Source organism: Narcine bancroftii, chromosome 4 (assembly GCF_036971445.1).
Source record: "Narcine bancroftii isolate sNarBan1 chromosome 4, sNarBan1.hap1, whole genome shotgun sequence".
Classification (NCBI taxonomy): domain Eukaryota; kingdom Metazoa; phylum Chordata; class Chondrichthyes; order Torpediniformes; family Narcinidae; genus Narcine; species Narcine bancroftii.
In genome coordinates, this window is record NC_091472.1 from 269,427,213 (window position 1) to 269,447,280 (window position 20,068).

At 37.6% G+C, this 20,068-nt stretch overlaps 1 protein-coding gene across 4 annotated transcripts in view; it reads right to left on the minus strand.

The window, feature by feature from the left end:
* mbd5 (methyl-CpG binding domain protein 5) overlaps positions 1-20,068 on the minus strand; it is a 245,907-nt gene that overhangs the window by 114,593 nt on the left and 111,246 nt on the right. The window contains exon 1 of one of the 4 annotated variants that reach the window (XM_069934981.1): positions 4,794-4,865. The exons of the other annotated variants lie outside the window; for them this stretch is intronic. The gene's annotated coding sequence lies outside the window, so the exon portion shown is untranslated. Of the gene's footprint in view, positions 1-4,793; positions 4,866-20,068 lie in introns of those variants that run through there. 4 annotated transcript variants of the gene reach the window in all.

Below are 20,068 nucleotides of genomic sequence, written 5' to 3' on the forward strand. Positions count from 1 at the left end.
CCAGAAATTCTACTGAGTCCATTCTTTTCTTTCCTTCTCCTTCCATCAACTTAGGTAATGTTTGTCCCCGGTAGGTTTTCGCTATTGTATTTAATGTAAGGCTCCCATATTTGTTCGAATATTTCAATATTATTTCTTAAACTATATGTTATTTTTTTCTAATGGAATACATTTATTCATTTCTATATACAATTGTTGTATTTTCAAATTATCTTCCAATTTCCAGGTTGACATAATACATTTTTTTGCTACGGCTAGGGCTATCTTAACAAATCTTTTTTGTGCATCCTCCAAATCAATTCCAAATTCTTTGTTTTTTATGTTACTTAGGAGAAAGATCTCTGGATTCTTTGGTATATTGTTTTCTGTTATTTTATTTAATATCTGATTGAGATCATCCCAAAATTTTTCTACTCTCTCACATGTCCAGATTGCATGAATTGTTGTTCCCATTTCTTTTTTACATCGAAAACATCTATCAGATACTGTTGGGTCCCATTTATTTAACTTTTGCGGTGTAATGTATAGTCTGTGTAACCAATTATATTGTATCATACGTAGCCTCGTATTTATTGTATTTCTCATCGTTCCAGAACATAATTTCTCCCATGTTTCCTTTTTTATCTTTATATTTAAATCTTGTTCCCATTTTTGTTTAGTTTTACCATTTGTTTCCTCATTCTCCTTTTCCTGCAGTTTAATATACATATTTGTTATAAATCTTTTGATTAACATTGTATCTGTAATCACATATTCAAGGTTACTTCCCTCTGGTAAACTCAAATTGCTTCCTAATTTATCCTTCAAGTAGGATCTCAGTTGGTAATATGCCAGCGCTGTATCTCCAGTTATATTGTACTTATCTCTCATTTGTTCAAAGGATAAGAATCTACTTCCTGAAAAACAATTTTCTATTCTTTTAATCCCTTTTTTTCCTCATTCTCTAAAGGAAAGGTTATCTATTGTGAAAGGGAGTAGCTTATTTTGGGTCAATATTAGTTTCGGTAATTGATAATTTGTTTTATTTCTTTCTACATGAATCTTCTTCCAAATATTGAGGAGATGATGTAGTACTGGAGAAGTTCTATGTTGTACCAATTTTTCATCCCATTTATATAATATGTGTTCAGGTATCTTTTCCCCTATTTTATCTAATTCTAATCTCGTCCAGTCTGGTTTTTCCCTTGTTTGATAAAAATCTGATAGGTATCTTAATTGTGCGGCTCTATAATAATTTTTGAAGTTTGGCAATTGTAAGCCTCCTTGTTTATACCATTCTGTTAATTTATCTAGTGCTATCCTCGGTTTCCCCCCTCTCCATAAAAATTTCCTTATTATTTTCTTTAACTCTTTGAAGAATTTTTCTGTCAGTTGTATTGGCAATGCCTGAAATAAGTATAATATCCTTGGAAAAATGTTCATTTTAATACAGTTTATCCTTCCTATCAGTGTTAGTGGTAGATCTTTCCAATGCTCTAAATCGTCCCGTAATTTTTTCATTAGTGGATTGTAATAGAGTTTATATAATTGGCCTAGATTTTTGTTTATTTGTACACCTAGGTATCTTATTGCCTGCATTTGCCATCTGAATGGAGATTCCTTCTTAAATTTTGAGAAATCCACATTATTCATAGGCATTGCTTCACTTTTATTTACGTTTATCTTGTAACCCGACACTTCTCCATATTCCTTCAATTTCTTATATAATTCTTTTATTGATAGTTCTGGTTCTGTTAAGTACACTATAACATCATCCGCAAATAGACTGATTTTATATTCCCTGTCTTTTATTTTTATTCCTTTTATATTATTATCTATTCTTATCAATTCTGCTAGTGGTTCTATAGCAAGCGCAAACAATAAAGGTGATAGTGGGCATCCCTGCCGCGTTGACCTGCTTAAGTTAAATTGCTTTGATACATGTCCATTTACTGTCACTTTCGCTAACGGTCCCTTATATAATGCTTTAATCCAATTAATATACTTCTCCGGTAAACTGAATTTTTGCAATACTTTGAACAAATAATTCCATTCTACTCTGTCGAAGGCCTTCTCTGTGTCTAAAGCAACTGCTACTGTAGGTGCTTTATTTTCTTCTACTGCATGAATTAAGTTAATAAATTTACAAATATTGTCCGTTGTGCGTCTTTTTTTGATAAATCCAGTTTGGTCTAAATTTACCATTTTCGGTACCTGTTCTGCTAATCTGTTTGCTAATAGTTTAGCTATTATCTTATAATCTGTGTTTAGCAAAGATATTGGTCTATATGACGCTGGTGAGAGTGGATCTTTCCCTTGTTTTAGTATTACTGTAATTATTGCTGTTTTACATGAATCTGGTAAGCTTTGTGTTTCATCAATCTGGTTGATTACATCCAGGAGGGGCGGTATTAATAAGTCTTTAAATGTTTTGTAGAATTCTATTGGAAATCCATCCTCTCCTGGTGTCTTATTATTTGGTAATTTTTTTATTATCTCTTGTATTTCTACTGTCAACATATCTATCTTGATGTAGTCAGACCCCTGTCTGTGTCCTGGGGTCCCGCTACCTACCCATGGTAATGGACAGATTCCCACACCGGCCAGAAGCCATACCAATCCTGGACACCTCCAGAGATATGCACCAAGGCTTTCCTCGACACCTGGGTCTCCTACTTTGGTGTCCCGGTGGTTGTTATGATCGACCGGGAAGCATAATTCACCTCCGCACTGTGGATTCAACTCTCCAGACTCCTGGGCACTCAGATGCACCATACCATAGCTTATCACCCTCAAGCCAATGGTCTAGTCGAGCACTTCCACTGCACATCTCGATAAGCCCAACTGTTTAGACGAGCTGCCCTGGGTTCTCCTGGGCATTTGCATAGCGCCAAAGGATGACCTCGGAACCTTCTTGGCTGAACTAGTCTCCAGAGAGACCATCGCAGTGCCTGGACAATTTCATCCCCCAGCAACCAAACATGACATCAATACCATCATCATCCTTGAGAAGCTGCATGAGAAACTAGGCTCTGTCACATCACTCTGTGACATGGTCAATCGCCCTGCAACTATCCCCTGGACTTGTTTTCCTGTGCTACGTGTTCTTGCGCAGGGGTGCTACGGAAACACTTCAAAGTTCACCCTTGACATTGGGGGGCAAAACCAGCATGTTTAAAACCAGCATGTTTGTACTTGTCCCAGCCAGGTCTGGCCCTCCCCCCCGCCCCCCCAACCAGTGCATAGAGGTTGGCCGCAGAAACAGCACACCTCGCCCTCGACGCATCCCAAGATTATTGGTGCCAGTTCTTTTGGGGGCGGGTGGGGAGGGAAATGTGTGGCGACACACATGGTTGAGCGGCGAACCGGCCCTGCTTGTCACGCACAGTTGGCAGGGCAGCCGCAGCAAGGATGGCATTGCGGGATTGTCTCTTCCGGCCCAGACTGGAAGGTTGCGTACATGCTTGTGTCATTGGGACACAAGCGCCAGGACTTTAGGGGCAGGCCCTAGATTGGGCTTAAAGGCTACAGTGCGAGATTAAAATTAAAGCAGCTGTGATACTAGAGCTCACAGCTTGTTGTCTCAGTTTCTTCGCTGTGTTTGCTCACAACACACTACATTACCTTATTTATGTCCCTCATGTTTTTATAAAACTCTTTAAGGTTCCCCTGTACCTTCCTATACTCCAGATATCCTTTCCTTTCCAGTTTACTGGACCTGGTTTGAATCTTTTCTGTATGATATCCAGCTTAATATCTTTCCTGCAGCTGGGTTTCTAGAACTATATACAACATTCCAAGGATATTTTCACCATGTCTTGCAGTTGCATCATGACATCCTTGCTCCTGTACTCTTGATTGAAGACATGTGTGCTCAATACCTTTCTCACCACCTTGAATCTCTGTATCACCACTTTTGTGGTACTTTATATCTATGCTCCAACTCTTTGTTCTATACCACCCAAGGCCTAACCATTCACTATACAAGTCCTGCCTTGACTTTGCCTTGCAAAGTACAACTCTTCACCTCAATACCATCTGCCATTCCTTGGTTGACTTTCCTAGTTCATCTTAATTTTGTTAATCTTAGACATCATTCTTCACAATAAAAATAATGAAAAACATATCAGTTTATCAAATCGTCAAAAGTAAAAAAATTCAGTGTAGATGGGAATACTAAAGGAAAGCAAAATCAATGTGATTTTTTTTCCTTTACAATCTGCAGTATACATAAAAAAAAATGGTAGAAACATACGATAATTAATGCACAAATTTTCTGGAACATTTAAATAAAAAGATACCCCTCAAAGAACAAATTGTTGGCTGATTAATGCCACTCCAAAATTATTTTTCCAAAAGCTGCAACTTCAGATTTTCAAGTTGACTTGATGTGCACAGATTGCCTAGTCTTCCTCTTCAGCAGTCCCAAGGTGGAAGGTAACTTATTTTCACTTCAGTTCTGCAGGTTCCAATGTAGCAAATGGGTTCTATTAAATTTGCCACAGAAAGTTGAGTAATTAAAAGTGCACCCATCATTTGAGCAACATCATTAATGTCACCACTAACCAGACTTTCTTGCAGTGTACATTTTATCAGTGTAATCTCATTTTATCAGATTACGCTCAGCTACTTTAAATGTTAACATTAGATCCCCAAAAATTCATACTTCAAATTGCTGTATGATTCAGAGAAATATTATTCCTACAAGTATAGCTAAAGTAATGCTGGGGAACGCACCCCGAGCAAACCCTTCTGGTAGTACTCTGTTCTCTCTTTGAAACACTGCCACTGGATCAAAATCATGGAACTTCTACCTTCAGTGCAATGGCTGCTGGGGTTCAAGATGGACAATAAATGCTGGCCTTGATAGTCATGGCAACAATCTGTAAATAAATAGTCATGGTTAAATCATGCTGTATTCGCAGGTAAAGTTGCACTTGTTGAACTTTGCCGACAAAAATACTCTTTTAAAAAAAAAGCACAAATATACCCCTACCTAATTTCATCTATGGTAATATCCAAAATTAAATTGAGACAAAGTTGATAATTATTCTCAATTTCAGTATCTGTATACAATCCAGTGACCATTGGGGGAATCAGAGGTGGAGAAAGTGAGCAAATTTAAGTTCTTGGGGAGTCACTATCTCAGAGGATCTTTCCTGGACCAAACACACTAATGGCATTGTAAAGAAAGCACGTCAGGGACTCTACTTCCTCAGAAGTTTGCAGAGGTTAGGTATGACATTGGAAATTCTGGCAAATTTGTACAGATGTATAGTGGAAAGTGTGCTGACCAGCTGCATCATGGTCTGGTAATGGGGACAACAATACTCCAAAGTGTAAAGGTCTGCAAAAGGTAGTGGACATCACCAGGACATCACAGGCAAACCCCCTCCCACCACTGAGAGCATCAAGGGAAACACTGCTGTCAGAGAGCAGCAGTAATCAAGGATGCACACCACCCAGCACATGCTTTGATCCCACTGCTACCATCAGGAAAGAAGTATAGGTGCAACAATATATGCACCTCAAGGTTCAGTAACAGTTGCTACCCTTCCACTCCTCAACAACAAACTCAATCAGGGACTCATTTGAGGACTCTTACTTTCGCACTTTATTTTTTTTTCTCCTCGCAGTATATTGCAGTTGCTTACATTTATTTGCTGACATGTACACATTATGTACAGTTTTATTTTGCACTACCAATAAGTGGTCCTTCCGCCTCACCTCAGGAAAAAGAATCTCGGTTGTATGCGATGCCACACATGTACTTGATAATAAATCTGAAATGTGAATATTTTCTTGCTGGAATAAAAAGCAATAGATAACCTAACCACTTGCAGGATAACTTTGATTTGGAAGCCAAAGAAAAGAAAAATGACCAGTACAAAATTTGGAGATGATACCTGATCAGTCTGACAAGAGGTTTGGTCAGTTTTAAAAAATGGCTTTCTGGCTCAGCTTAGATAAAGTTTGACCTGCAGCCATCGGCTCTGGACAAATAAATGCTTTAACAAGTTCTCCAGAAATTATGTTTGGAAGCTTGAGTTAATTTACTTGCACAGATTGTTGAGTTTTGAAGTTGCTGAAATCATTAATGGTGGTAGGATAGTCAATCAGCATGCAGGCATTATGAAGTATTTTACCACCTGACAGCAGATCAGATTTATTGAGCCAGGCAGTTGGTACAGTTTCAGTTACAGAGCGACATTGGAAGAGTATTTAAGAACAATGGACAACGAACAGCTCTTGAGAGCAACATGAATACTCATTTAGGGGGACAAATGGCAACAGGCTCCTCTCTCTCTCCCCTACCCCCAAGTCATCCTTAGATTAAGTTGAGGGTTTTTTGTCCTCTTTCGTTCCACATGGCCCTTCATTTTCATCTGCACTTGGAGCATTCAGGCTTGACTTTTCAAGAAAATACTTCCTCACTAATTCAAAAGCATGGTCCATCATGGAATCAGAAATGTCAAAAAGACACGTTAAGAACAAATTATGTATTCCACCCAATTTTTTATTTTTTAAGGTTAGCTTGTGTTCCTCCTTCCTCAACCCCTTAATTCAGGCGCCTGCCTGTTTCTTGCCCATACCTTGATAAAGTCCTCAGGCACAAAATGTCAGTTACCCTTTCCTTCCAATAGATGCTGCATGACCTGCTGAGTTTATCCAGCCTTTTGTATGTTGCATGACAATCCCAGCATCTGCAGACAAAGTTTAACTTAACATTTTTAATAGGCAGCATCTTATAGAATGGAGAGGTAAGACCCAGTAACCAAACTGAGAGGTCTCAAAAGTACTTCTGCTCTTGAGAGCTCTTAGATTGGGTCCTGGGAGAATATCATCGAATTGAAATGCTTACTGTCAAAAGTACTGACACAGTGAAAAGTGTTTGGCGTACTATCCAGCCAATAGTAAAACTAAAGTGTAGGGTACAACATTGAAGTCAGTTAAAAAAATTCAAGGTATAGCGTTACAAAGACAAAATGCAAGGAACAGTTAAAATAGGACAAGGGAATAACCTTTTATCAACGAGGGATACATTAAAGGGCGCGGCAACAGCAGGGAAAAAAAAAACTGTCTTCAAATCTGAAGGAACCTTCTGAAAGAGAGAGAAGAACATAAATGGGATGGGACCTTTAATATGCTGGGCAGTTTCCCAAGACATTGGGAGGTCTAGATGGGAGTTGGTGGAGGGAACTTTGGTTTGCGTGATGGCTTGAGCTGTGTTCAAGATCCTCTGTCGTTCCTTGCAGTCTTGGGCAGAAGAGTTCTCGTACCAAGCAGTGATAGGGTAGTTTCATTGGACATCTGGAAAAACTGGTAAGATACCCAAGATATATGCTGAATGTTTAGGTGACTGTGAAAGTAATTGTTGGTGAATTTTCTTGATCATAGGGACAAGGATATGTTGGTGATATTTACTTATATAATTTGAAGCTTTTCACCATCACTACCTCAGCAACAATGATGTATACTCCACTCCATTTCCTGCATTAATGAGTAGCTCCTTTGTTTAGCTGACATTGAATAAGAGGTTGTTATCCTGACACCAAACTCTCTATTTCCTTCCTATACTTAATCTTGTTATTGTTTGAGATCCAACCCAAATCAGTGATGTCAGCTGAAAACTTGTAGATGGAGTTGGAACAGTTACTTGGTCACAATCATGAATGAATTGGGAAAATAGTATGGAGCTGAGGGCACTGTAATAATCATCGACTGCCTGGTTAGCACAACACTGTTACAGTAGCTGGGTTCAAATCCTGCTCTCTGTAAGGAGCTGGTATGTTCTTCCCGTAAATACGTAGGTTTTCCCCGGGGGCTATGGATTCCTCCAGCCTTTGAAAATGTAGATCAATTGGGCAGCATGGGCTTGTGGTTTGAAAGGGCCAATTACTGTGGAGGTGTCATTAATCCTCACTACTTGCAATCTGCAGGCCAGGAAATTGAAGTTCCAGTTCCAGAGTGGGGTGGGGTGTTGATACCTTGGCCTCAGAAATTGGGATTCTGACATTGAAAGTGAACGTAATTAATAAATAGGAGTCCGCAGTGGATGGAACTTGTTTCCTTTCCTTCCCTCTCAGTTCTGAAGGGTCTATACTGTAATCTAAAACATTAACTCTTCTTCTCAAACATTAACTCTTCTTCTCAAACAGCACTCTTTCTGTTGCTGCCCATTTGCAGCATTTCTTTTCAAGGTTGAATTCAGATTTTCAACATATTTTATTTAAAATTTCATTAACCAAAATTTAAAGCCTCTGAGGAATCAAAGTATTTATAATAGAGATTTTTGCGATCTAAAATATGACAATTCAGTGACATTGATATCCTTTAGTTCATGGTTGGCAGTCAGTTTATTGTAGCTACTTTATTTTGGCTATGTAAGGATTTAATGGTGAGGGGAGAAGATGGAGTGACAATGCAGTGGGCTGGTTAGTATCAAGCTTTTGAAAGTTGTGATAGCTTCAGTAATTCATTATCCTCTTGACTTGTGCTATAAGGATAGACCACAAGACCACAATTGGAGTCCTCTGTGCAGTTCTGGACACCCAGCCAAAGAAAGGATGCCAACAAAGTTGGAAAGGGAGCAGAAGAGATTCACCTGGATGCTGCTGGGACTGGAATGCTCTATTTTGGGAGAGGAAAAGGTAGATATTTATTCTCTGGAGCAGGAGACAGAATGGTGACTGAAGAAATGACACAATTGTGGATAAACTCTTATTCTAGGGTAGATAATTGAAGAAATAGAGAGCATATATTTAAGAGACTTGAGGGACAACTTACTGAGCGGATAGTTGTATCTGAAAGAAGCTGCCAGAAAATATCTATCAAAGCAGGTACAAGTATAATGTAAAAAAAAATTCCAAAATTGATATGACTAAGAATTATATGGACCAAAAGCATGTTTGAATTGTTGTACTGTCAAATGCATGAAGCATTTTACTGTATTTGATGCATGACAAAAACAATTCAATTCAAGCAAATGGAACTGGCCCAGAATGCCAACTTAGTGTGTATGGCCAAGTTGGGGTGAAGGCTCAGGTCTGTGCTGTATGTTCCACGAAAGATATTGCATTGAGTTACTAGCCAGATATTTGTTGATGGCTCGGGAACCAACAATGGTAATATCATTGTATGTTTAGCACAGGTGGTGAAAGTCTCTTGTTGCAACTGGTCATTGGCTGGCATCTTTGTATCACAAGCATTGTGTGCGAGCTAAGAAACTCCTGAAATGAAGTCCTGATGTTTGCATATCTGACACTGACAATCCAATCGCATTTCTGCAATATACGACTCCAACCATTGGAATGTTTTCTTTCTTTTTAGGTGCCCATTGGCTTCAGTTTTACCAGGACTCCTTCATGACAGAGTCGATCAATTGCTTGATGTCAAGGGCCCTCTCTCTCACCTTGTGTTGAATGATAGCACACAATGTTACGTTTTTAACCTTACTGATAATATCTTACTGTCATTTGGTGATAGACCTGGAATTAATAAATATATAGAAATTAAATAAGTAAGTGAAGCTTGAATACATTGGCATAGCAAAGCAACTAGTAGTCTCCGTTACACAGCGGAAGGTGCTGTCCACATGGAATTTGCACATTCTCCGTGACTGCACAAGTTTCATCTGGGTGGTCCAGTTTCATTCCACAGCTCAAAGATTGACAACTATTACTCATTTGTAGGTAAATGGTAGAATCTAGGGAATTTTATAAGAATATAGAGAGAATAAACAAATCTGGGAATAATGTAAATAGGTGGGGATGGTCAGTGCTGACTTATGGCCCATTTCCATGCTGTATTTCTATAATCACTCCACGTTTGGCATTCCCTTTGAAAATGTATGACTTTTTCATTGTTTGGCAATGGAAATTTGCCCTTCAGAAATTCGTAAATCATTAACAAAAGTATGAGAAAAATTTGTCTTATGTAATTTATGTGGAAAAATAATTGAAAAACCAAACAATGTCTGCAAAGAACTACTTTAACCTAGTACAACAATCACATGCTGTCAGTGCACAGCAGGAGGCCATTTAAGAGATTTGCTTAGGAAACTGATGCTATACAACAAAACTTCCACTTGAGAATGTGCATTTCCAGTTCATTTAAACAAGTTTCTTTTTTTTTATTGCCTACTTTACAATCAGAATTTCCTTGCCTGCAGACAGAATATCAGCAGGTACATTTCTATTGAGACAAAATTTTCCCAAAGTACCTCCACTCAGTCTTGTATTCAATGGGGGGAAAAGAGTTCATAATGATTATCGTACCGAGAGTTTCCTAGGAACTCAACCCTCAACCTATGTGTGATTACACTGCACTGGACAAGAGAGGGTTTGGTAGAAAGGGGAAGCAAAATAAATTATCAGTAGTTTTACAAAGATATATTACCATAGAAATTAACAAATCTGAAAAACAATAATTCTTAAGATGTGATCCAACATTGCAGAAAGGGGTCTGAGAAGCTTATACATGGTCTGGATTTTATCTTCAAAAATTCAATAATTCTGAAATGGTTCCTGTGAATTGAAAGATAAAAATTGAGTTCTCATTATTTAAGAAAGAGAAAAGAGAACTACGGACCTACAAACCTGATTGGGAAATGCTCAAGGTTCCTTTCATTGTCAAGCAACACACATTAAAAATGTAACACTTTGACTTTTGCCTGCCATAAGTCAGATAAAGAGTTGTCATTAGTATTGTCCGGCACCCCTTATAGTACGAGAGAAAGAGGTAAAAAATGTTGGCATCTATTATTCAAATTCAAGTATATTGCTACATTATTCTTCCATGAGCAGTCTTGAAAGACAACTCTAATGTGAATGCACGATACAACATAGCACAATTACAGATTGCAGGGTTTTAGTTAGAAGATCAATTAGGACTGAGTAAGGGCAGCATGTTACGAGTTTCATTCATGAGTCCAAGTAAGAAATTGTGTTCAAATTTGATGATGTGAAATTTCCCACTCTTGAACCTTTTTCCCATAAATTTGAGGAGGGAGAAGAGATTGTGTCCATGCTCCCTCATAATGTTGGTTGCCTTACCTCAGTAGATATATATGGAGTTGACGCAAAGAAGGTCCGAGCTTCGCTAACCACCTTCTTCAGTTTTTTTCCAATTTTGGGCAGAGCAATGATATATCCAGTAAGCATGCTTGCATTAATGCAATTGTGCAAGTTGTTGTTGAGGGAAAGTTGAGGTGCATTTTCCTGACTATCACCGTCTACTTAGAACTTTGATCAGGTTTCAGGTTAAAGAGTCTAAATAACCCTCAATGCAAAATTCTGTCCAATACCAGTAATCCATTCATCTCTGCTTCTTCAAATGTACGTTGCTCACCGAGTTGAAGATAATTTTCTCTTAATTCTTTTGCATGCGAATCAAGCAATTCTCACATATTTTCTATATCCACATCGAAATCTATGCTCCTTTCAATAGCAGTTATCTCTTCAATTATTGTCCATGGGACTGAAGCCAAGAAAATCATTTGCATAGGGGGCAAAAGCTTTTTCCAAACTGCTCAGATATTGCTGGAAGTAACCTCTTGCCATGAAAGTTTAATGTTTTCAATTGCCTGCATTATCTTGTATTTCTTCCAAAATTCTATGCACAAAATTCCATTTTCTCCTGATTTTGCTTGAGGTGCTTGTTTGAAGATAACATGCTTTGAATAATGCAAAAGTTTGTTGGTCCCTCAGTTGCAATAATTGTTGTATTCAGTGGTAAAAACACAACTTTTACATTTTCATTCAAATCTCCCAACAAAGTAGGATGTCCTGGAACTTTATCTAACAGTAAGAGTGCTTTAAAATTAAGTTTATTGTTCATGTAATTTTTTTTCAACTGTTGGACAAAAATATATAATGAACCAGTCTTCAAAAAGTTCTTTGTTTATCTATGCATGCCAAATAACTGGTAGAGTTTGACTTGTTTGTCCCTTTTAAAGCATGGGGATTCAGAGTTTGGAACACCCTTCTGCATTGCCTCCTAATAAAAGGATAAGTCGATCTTTGAAACCTTTGTATCCTGGTTAATATGCTTCATCTTTAGCTAAACAAGTTTTGTTGGCATTCTTTTTTCAGAATAGGCCCATTTCATCAACATTAAATATTTGCCTATCATTATAATTGCCTTCAACAATTTTTTTTAAATTTCTGGAAACTTTGCAGCAATGTTCTTTTAAAATCAGCACGAGCAAGCTTCATCTGAAATTCTTACATTGTGTAATCCTGTTCGATGTTTAAAGCAGTCAAACCAACTTAAACTTGCAGCAAAGGTTTCCGTATCCCCTTGAAATTTCTTTAAGTGTCAAAAAGATGTTTAAAGCTTTGGTTTGAATCGTTTTTTTTTTGTACAAAGTGGTACTTGCTTTTGGTTACAATTTTCAATCTAAAGATTAAATAGCTGTTCCATTTCAATCATTAATGAAAAACTTCTGTTTAGAGTAATTTGCATGCTTCGAGAAACTGATGCAACTTTACCTCATTCTTTATATTCGTACTTCTTACTTAAAATTGTGCGTACTGTTGATTTATTGCAGCCTAAATCGTGCCCGATTTTCACATTGCTGGCACCGTCTTCATGTCGCTTAATAACTTTGTTTTTCTTCTAAAGTAATTGCTTTTCTTTTCCTTTTAATATCACTGTCAGATTCTTTTCCATATTTTTTATAATCTATATTTAATAAGGGGCATACCCTGAGTCTGACTATCATTTGGGCATATTTTCTTTAGGGCTATTCACACAATCTACTTGCAACTTGAGTTTTCCAGAAAGATCTCGTGGTAAATGAATAATTACGTGAATAAAACAGGAAATCATCACAGTTTTTCAAGTCACTGTAAAATGAATTTCGTGTTGATTAAGTAGTATATAGCAGGGTTTGCCTGTAATACAGGTACTCCATGCATTTCATTATGATATAATGAAATGACAGCACAACTGTATTCACTGGAAAACAGCACAGATCACAAATAGAATTTCTAGCTCTGGCCTCATCTTATGTCATGTTATAGTTTTATATTTCTGTATTTGAAAATTAAGACCAAGTTTGATAAACTGTAATAGTTGTGCCACAATTACAGCATATGGTCAAAAATTTAGCTCCACAGAAACTATATATTGGCCAACAAGCTTTACATTTATTCTCCATTCATGACTCTACCACTAAGGATAGACCAGTTGAACATAATTGGTCAGGAAACATCAGTCTATCAGACTATGAAAATTATACAATTCAAAAATGTAATACACCCAGAATTTTATTGTTGCACTCTTTCATTAATGGTTACTAAAACTAAGAAGCATTTTGTTGTTTTTTTTTGCACAATGTTTATTTTTTAGGGTTGCTGTAAAATGCTAAAAATTGTAAAATTATTAAATATCAAAATACATTAAAATCTAATTGATGAAACTATCTGGAACATATTACAATAATTCCACATATCACACTCCTATCACCAAGAAAGTTTACACAAAGAGCAAAAATTTTTGCTGGGGCTGATTGAAAAAATAGGGAATCTTAAGTTCAAGATATAGCCTTACTAAAATTTTAGAAAAGTCTGTGGTTGGAATATGCATATATAAAATTCAATTCCAGTATCAAAGCATCAGGTGCAGAGACAAAGAATAAGCTTTTCCAGATCTACTGCAGCACAATACTAACAGATTTAAATTATTTGATTTTTGAACAAAGGTAAATGCAGCATTTGGAGATTTGAAAAGATAAACACAGCTTGCATCTTGTAGCCTCATAGCAAATTGTGCATCAGCTTTTCACAGGAATGAAAATGATGAAGCATCACATTTTTATATGATCTTTGCTGTCCTCAAATTTAAATAGAAACACCAAAACATTTGCTTGCCAATCTAGATCAGTTATTAATTCAATCAAATCAAATAATCATTAAAACAGATTTTGCATCTCATCTGCTACCATATGTGGTTCAGTGCAATATAATAAGCGATTTGCACGATATCCTTAAATTTAGAATACAAAAATGTAGAAAAAGATACTTCCTTGAATTTAGGTGGAATATTTATGACACTTATTAATGTGGAAGCAGGAATAACTCCACTTCACCAAAACTTTGCATCCATTTCTGGCACAATACCCAGTTACATGCCACGTAATTTAGATATTGGAGCCAAGAATATTCCTTCTTTTGATATAATTGGTCATCTGCCAAAGGCATACATTCTTGATGGGAGCTCTGGAATAGCTGAAGTAGAAATTACTGCATCCTTTAAATATCTGCAAGAGGAACAGAGAGATTTTGAAAACGACTGTCAGGAACCAAATTTTATCTTGGCTCTCATCAAGAGGTGGCCTGTTGAAGGCAAACTGTTATTCTTTGTTGTTATCTGTTGTGATTCTAAAAAAAAACTTCTCATCAGCAACATTTGAACCATGAATTGAAAAATAGAAAATGTTGCAAAGACCATTCTCAATGGTTTTTGTTTTCTTACACTGAATGATTCAAAAAAATAAACATGCTACACTATCATGCAAGATAGCAGCAATAGCAATTTAATTCTGAAAAAGCAGGAAGGAACAAGAGTGAAATTCACTTTAATTTGTTTTTTAGAAAGCGTCAAACCTGCAGGAACATCATCTCATGAATCAAAAGACATGAAGACTTCACTTTAATTATTGTAGCACAAGGTGCTTTGATTCGCCACACCACCGAGTTCAATGTTCCTGTTCCCACTGCTTGCTATTTTTCTAATGATATTATATTAAAATGTAGACAATAATTAATTGATTACCTTGAATATTTTAGTGAATAGAATACACTAGGGGCTGCGAGTTTATGAAAAAATAAAGTGTGTGCATTTTTTGAACTACGTTCAAATCTGACAAATTCTCTCCTCATCACACAAGAAAAAAGCACGTTACCATTTTAAGTTTCTACAGGATTTTCAGTGAGTGGGAACAGAACAAATACATATGCACTTTTTAAAAAAATAAAGATTTGGAACATGCAGCCCGAATACGTTGTCATAAATTGCTTAATTTAAATCTTGCAGGATTTTTGACGGCTGCTTTTCTAAGTCTGCTTCATTTGTTCGTTTTTGGGCACTAAAATTAACTGAAGAGAAACTTTCACCTTGTCATGGTAAAAAGTTTCTCCAAGATACCCATTTAACATTTTTATTCTAAGGGAAAGTTCACATTCAATTGTGTAGTAAAATACTTATGAAACAGTTATGAAGACAAGAGCTTTTTTAAAAGATGTATAAGATAAATTGGAAGATATACAATACAGAATGAACTGGGAACAGAGTAGGCATTAATATGTTGTTTCTAGCTGAGAGGCTGTAGAAAGAGTAGGCTGGAGTCCACTTGATCTCCCATTGAGATCTTTAGTGGTGTTTGATTTGGAGCAAGAAAGCTGCATGTAGAACAGCTAAAGGTTTCAAGAGTGAAGGCATTTTTATACTCTGGGTTAAAGAGAGGCAAGGCTGTGCAGGTGTGTGACGTCAGTCAGTAGAGCAGGATAAGTTTGAAAGAAAGACAACTATTCTGTGCTTGGTGTCAGATGTGGGAGGTCCTAGAGACTCCCAGCCTCCTGGATGGCCATGTCTACACCCAGTGTGTTGTGCTGCAGCTCCTAAGGAACCATGTTAAGGGAAATGGAGTTGCAGCTCAATGACTTCCATCTGGTCAGGGAGAGAGAGGTGGTAATAGAAAGGAGTTATAGGCAGGTGGTCAAACCAGGGCCACAGGAAATAGACAAGTGGTCACAGTCAGGAGAGGAAGGGGAAGAGTTTAGTACTAGAGAGTACCCCCATGGTTGTACCCCTTGACAATAAATACTGCTGTTTGAGTATTGTTGGGGGTGGGGGGGAACAGCAACAAAGGCCATGCCTCTGGCAGAGAGCATGGCCCTGTGGCTCAAAAGGGTAGGGAAAGGAAAAGGAAGGCAGTAATGATAAGGGACTCCATAGTTAGGGGGTTAGACAGGCAAATCTGTGGATGCAGGAAAGAAACTTGGTTGGTAGTTTGCCTCCCAGGGCCAGGGTCCGGGAGCTTTCAGATTGCATCCAAGATATCCTGCAGTGGGAGAGAAAGCAGCCAGAGGTCATGGTACATATTGGTACCAATGACATAGGTAGGTAAAGTGGAGGTCCTGAAAAATTACTACAGGGAGTTAGGAAGCAAGTTGAGAATCAGGACTGCAAAGGTAGTAATCACAGGATTTCTGCCTGTGCCAACAGTGAGTATAAGAATAGAATGAGGTGGAGGATAAATGCATGGCTGAGAGACTGGAGCAGGGGCTAGGGTTTCAGATTTCTGGACTACTGGGACCTCTTATGGGACAGGTGTGACCTGTACAAAAAGGAAAGGTTGCACTTGAATCCCAGGGGGACCAATATCCTGGTGGAGAGGTTTGCTAAGGCTACTGGGGAGAGTTTAGACTAGAATTTTTAGGAAGTGGGGGGCAAACTGAAGAAACTGGGGAAGATACGTTGGCTCACAAATATAGAAAGCTTGGAGACAGTGAATGAGGGAGGATAGGCAGGTGAGAGAAGGGACGCACTCAGACAGACGGTTTGAGATGTGTCCATTTTAACGCAAGAGGTATTATGAACAAAGTCTATGAGCTTAGAGCATGGATTAGTACTTAGAGCTATGATATGGTTGTAGCGGCTGCTAACAGGCAGCACTACTGATATGAAGCACATCCACACGAGGGTGAACCAGTAACTCAACTTTATTTGAATCTCTTGCACTGCTTTAAGGGGATGACCCACTTACTGTCTGGGGTGCGCTGGTCTGAGGAAGCGATGCCAGTGGACTGCAGAGTTACTGCTCGCCCATCAACATACAACCAGTAAGTGGTGACATCTCCCACGCAATGCATGTCACCAAACATGGGCTTCTCCTAAGAAGGGAAGGGGGGCCCACGCCATCAACTAACTGTGGTAGCGATTCGGTCTGTTTAACCACACTGTCGCTCGGCTCACTACATGGTGGCCATTACAGATATTTGCATGGCTCAGGACAGGAATGGTTACTTCAAGTGCCACGTTTTAGATGTTCCAAAAAGGACAGGGAGGGAGGCAACAGAGGTGGGGGTGTTGCACTGTGCGGGTGTTGCACAAGTCATGGAGGGATTGTCTACAGAGTCACTGTGGGTAGAGGTCAGGAACAGGAAGAGGTCAATAACTTTATCAGGTGTTTTTTATAGGGCACCCAATAGGAACAGGAATATCGAGGAACAGGGAGGGAAACAGATACACTAAAGGTGTAATAATAATAATTATTGTGATGGGAGATTTTAATTTCCCAAATATCAATTGGCATCCTCCTAGAGCAATGGGTTTAGATGGGGTGGAGTTTGTTAGGTGTGTTCAGGAAGGTTTCTTGACACAATATGTGTAGATAAGCCTTCAAGAAGAGAGAATGTAGTTGATTTGGTATTGGGAAATGAACCTGATCAGGTGTTCAATCTCTCAGTGAGAGAACATTTTGGAGATAGTGATCATAATTCTATCTCCTTTACTATAGCATTGGAGAGAGAAATATGAACAGACAAGTTAGAAAAGCTGAACTGGAGTAAGGGGAAATTATGAGACTATCAGGCAGGAAATTGGAATCTTAAATTAGGAATAGACATTCTCAGGGAAAAGTATGGAAGAAATGTGGTGAATGTTCAGGGGATGTGTGTGTGGAGTTCTGCATAGGTACAGGGAAGTTATGGGAGGGCACAGGACCCATGGTGTACAAAGGTTACAATAAATCTAGTCAAGAAGAACCTCCCCCCAAAAAAAAGAAAAAAGAAAGAAACACATCTGGTTACTAACATTGCAATACATTCAATCAAATTTTGCTTTTACAATATTAAACATATACTAATTCTCAGAAGTTCAAAAGGTTCTTTGAGGTTTAGGGGATAGTTTTCAAAATCTAATACCTACAATATGTAAATATGAACACCAAATTTTAAAGAAAATTATCATGTTTATTTCTTAAATTATATGCAATTTTCTCAAGAGGTATACAACTATGTATTTGAGCACGCCAATATATCCATTCCCAAATTTGAATTTGATTTCCATGTCACTGCTATACATTTTCTCGTGAATGCTACTACAATTTTAACAAATTCCTTTTGAAACATTAAGTTTCAGTAATTGCTATACACTTCTTGGCTACAGCCAGGGATCTTTAACAAAACAGATTTGAATTTTTAGTTAATTTGTTGCTCACATCCATAATGTTGCCCAGAGGGTACAACTCTGGGTTGTATGTGAAGGTGACTCCTGTTTTTCTTGTTAGTATTTCAGCGATATCATGACAGAATGGTTTTACCTTCACACATGGCCATGTAGAATGTATAAAGGTACCAATTTTGATGCCTCATCTAAAGCACATTTCAGATATTTAAGCTTTTGATTTATGTCATTTTTGTGGTGAGATACAATTGATGTAAAAAAAATTGAACCAATCCATATCTTGTATTAATCGTTGATGTCATACTGTCCAAACACTAGTCAGACCTCACACCTCTCTCTCGACATTTGATGGCCTGTCTTAGCGCTTACACCTTGGAGAGAAGAATACATCCTAGTTATAAATTTACATGCGTTTCCTAGTTGAAGCATCCCCTCCACTTCGCTACTTGAGGGTAGGGCCATTGTGAGACCTCAAAAGGACCTCAACTGAGAAAGCAGTAGAAGGTTCCATCTGACAGATTATATTTCTGTTTTAATTGTTCAAAGGATATAAGCATCCGTTCTTCATAGCAATCTTCAATATAATTAATTATTTTCTCATGCCAATTATTTAAAATTCTATTGCCCAAGTTCCCAATACTCTATAATTTAATTCTAAATTTTAATCATATGTATTAGAATGGGTTTTTTTGTTATTAATTTTACATTGCATTTATAAAAAAAATCCTTTGCTGTACTCTCTCTCATAGTATGTAATCCCATTTGGATCTATGAGAGAGAATTTCCTTCTTCAAAAAAAAGGGTGAGAGGAATCTCCCCTGGGCTGCTAAATAATGTTTTAAAATCTAGTTATCTTAATCCTCCCATCCTACATTCCCATGTCAGTTTTTCTATATCATCAGCACTTTGTTATTCAAAAGAAATGGTTTGGTATGACCATTAAGTATCTTTAAAAAAAGTTTTGAGGCAAAGAAATCAGCAACGATTGAAAGAGGTATTGCAGTCTTGGCATCACTTTCATTTTCACACAATTAACCCTTCCAAGAAATAGGCAGATCTCTCCATCTTTGTAAGTCCTCCTCTACTTTACAATCAAGGGGAGATAGTTAAGTTTCTATAAATTTTGTAGATTATTAACTGTCATTATTCCTAAATATTTAATTCCAACCAATTTTCCATTTAAATTTACTCCCTTTTTGGTATATTTCAGTCAAAATTTGTTAATGGAATAATTTCACTTTTTTCCAAATTAATTTTATATCCTGAAACTCTCACATATTTTTCCAGTGCGGTCTGTAGTTTGGTCAAAGACTCAGCTGAGTTTGATAAGAATAGCAGCAAATAAATTGATTTTATGCTCTTCTGGCCAATCTCTCCTTATAATTTCTGCTAATGGCTCGATTGCCAAGACAAAGAGGCCTAGAGATGGTGGGAACCCGTCTACTGGATCTACTCAAAGAAAACAATTGATAACATTTGGCCATTAGTTATAATTTTGGCTTATTGTTTATGACAGAGTTTTTAATCCAATCAATAAATGTTTGGCTCATTTCAAACTTTTCTAGCACTTTGAATAGGAATCGCCAGTCTAATTGATCAAATGCCTTTTCTGTATCTAATGATACAATTATACTTGGATTTTCTTTAGACTTAGCCAAATGAATTATAATAAATAGTCTACTCAGATTATCTACAGTTTGCTGGATCCTGAACTGGCTTGCCCACAAAAGGCAAAGAGTAGTTGTAGACGGGTCATATTCTGCATGGAGGTTGGCAACCAGTGGTGTTCCTCACGGATCTCTTCTGGGACCTTTATCCTTCATTATTTTTATAAATGATCTGGATGAGGAAGTTGAGGGATGGGTTAGTAAGTTTGCTGATGACACAAAGGTTGGGG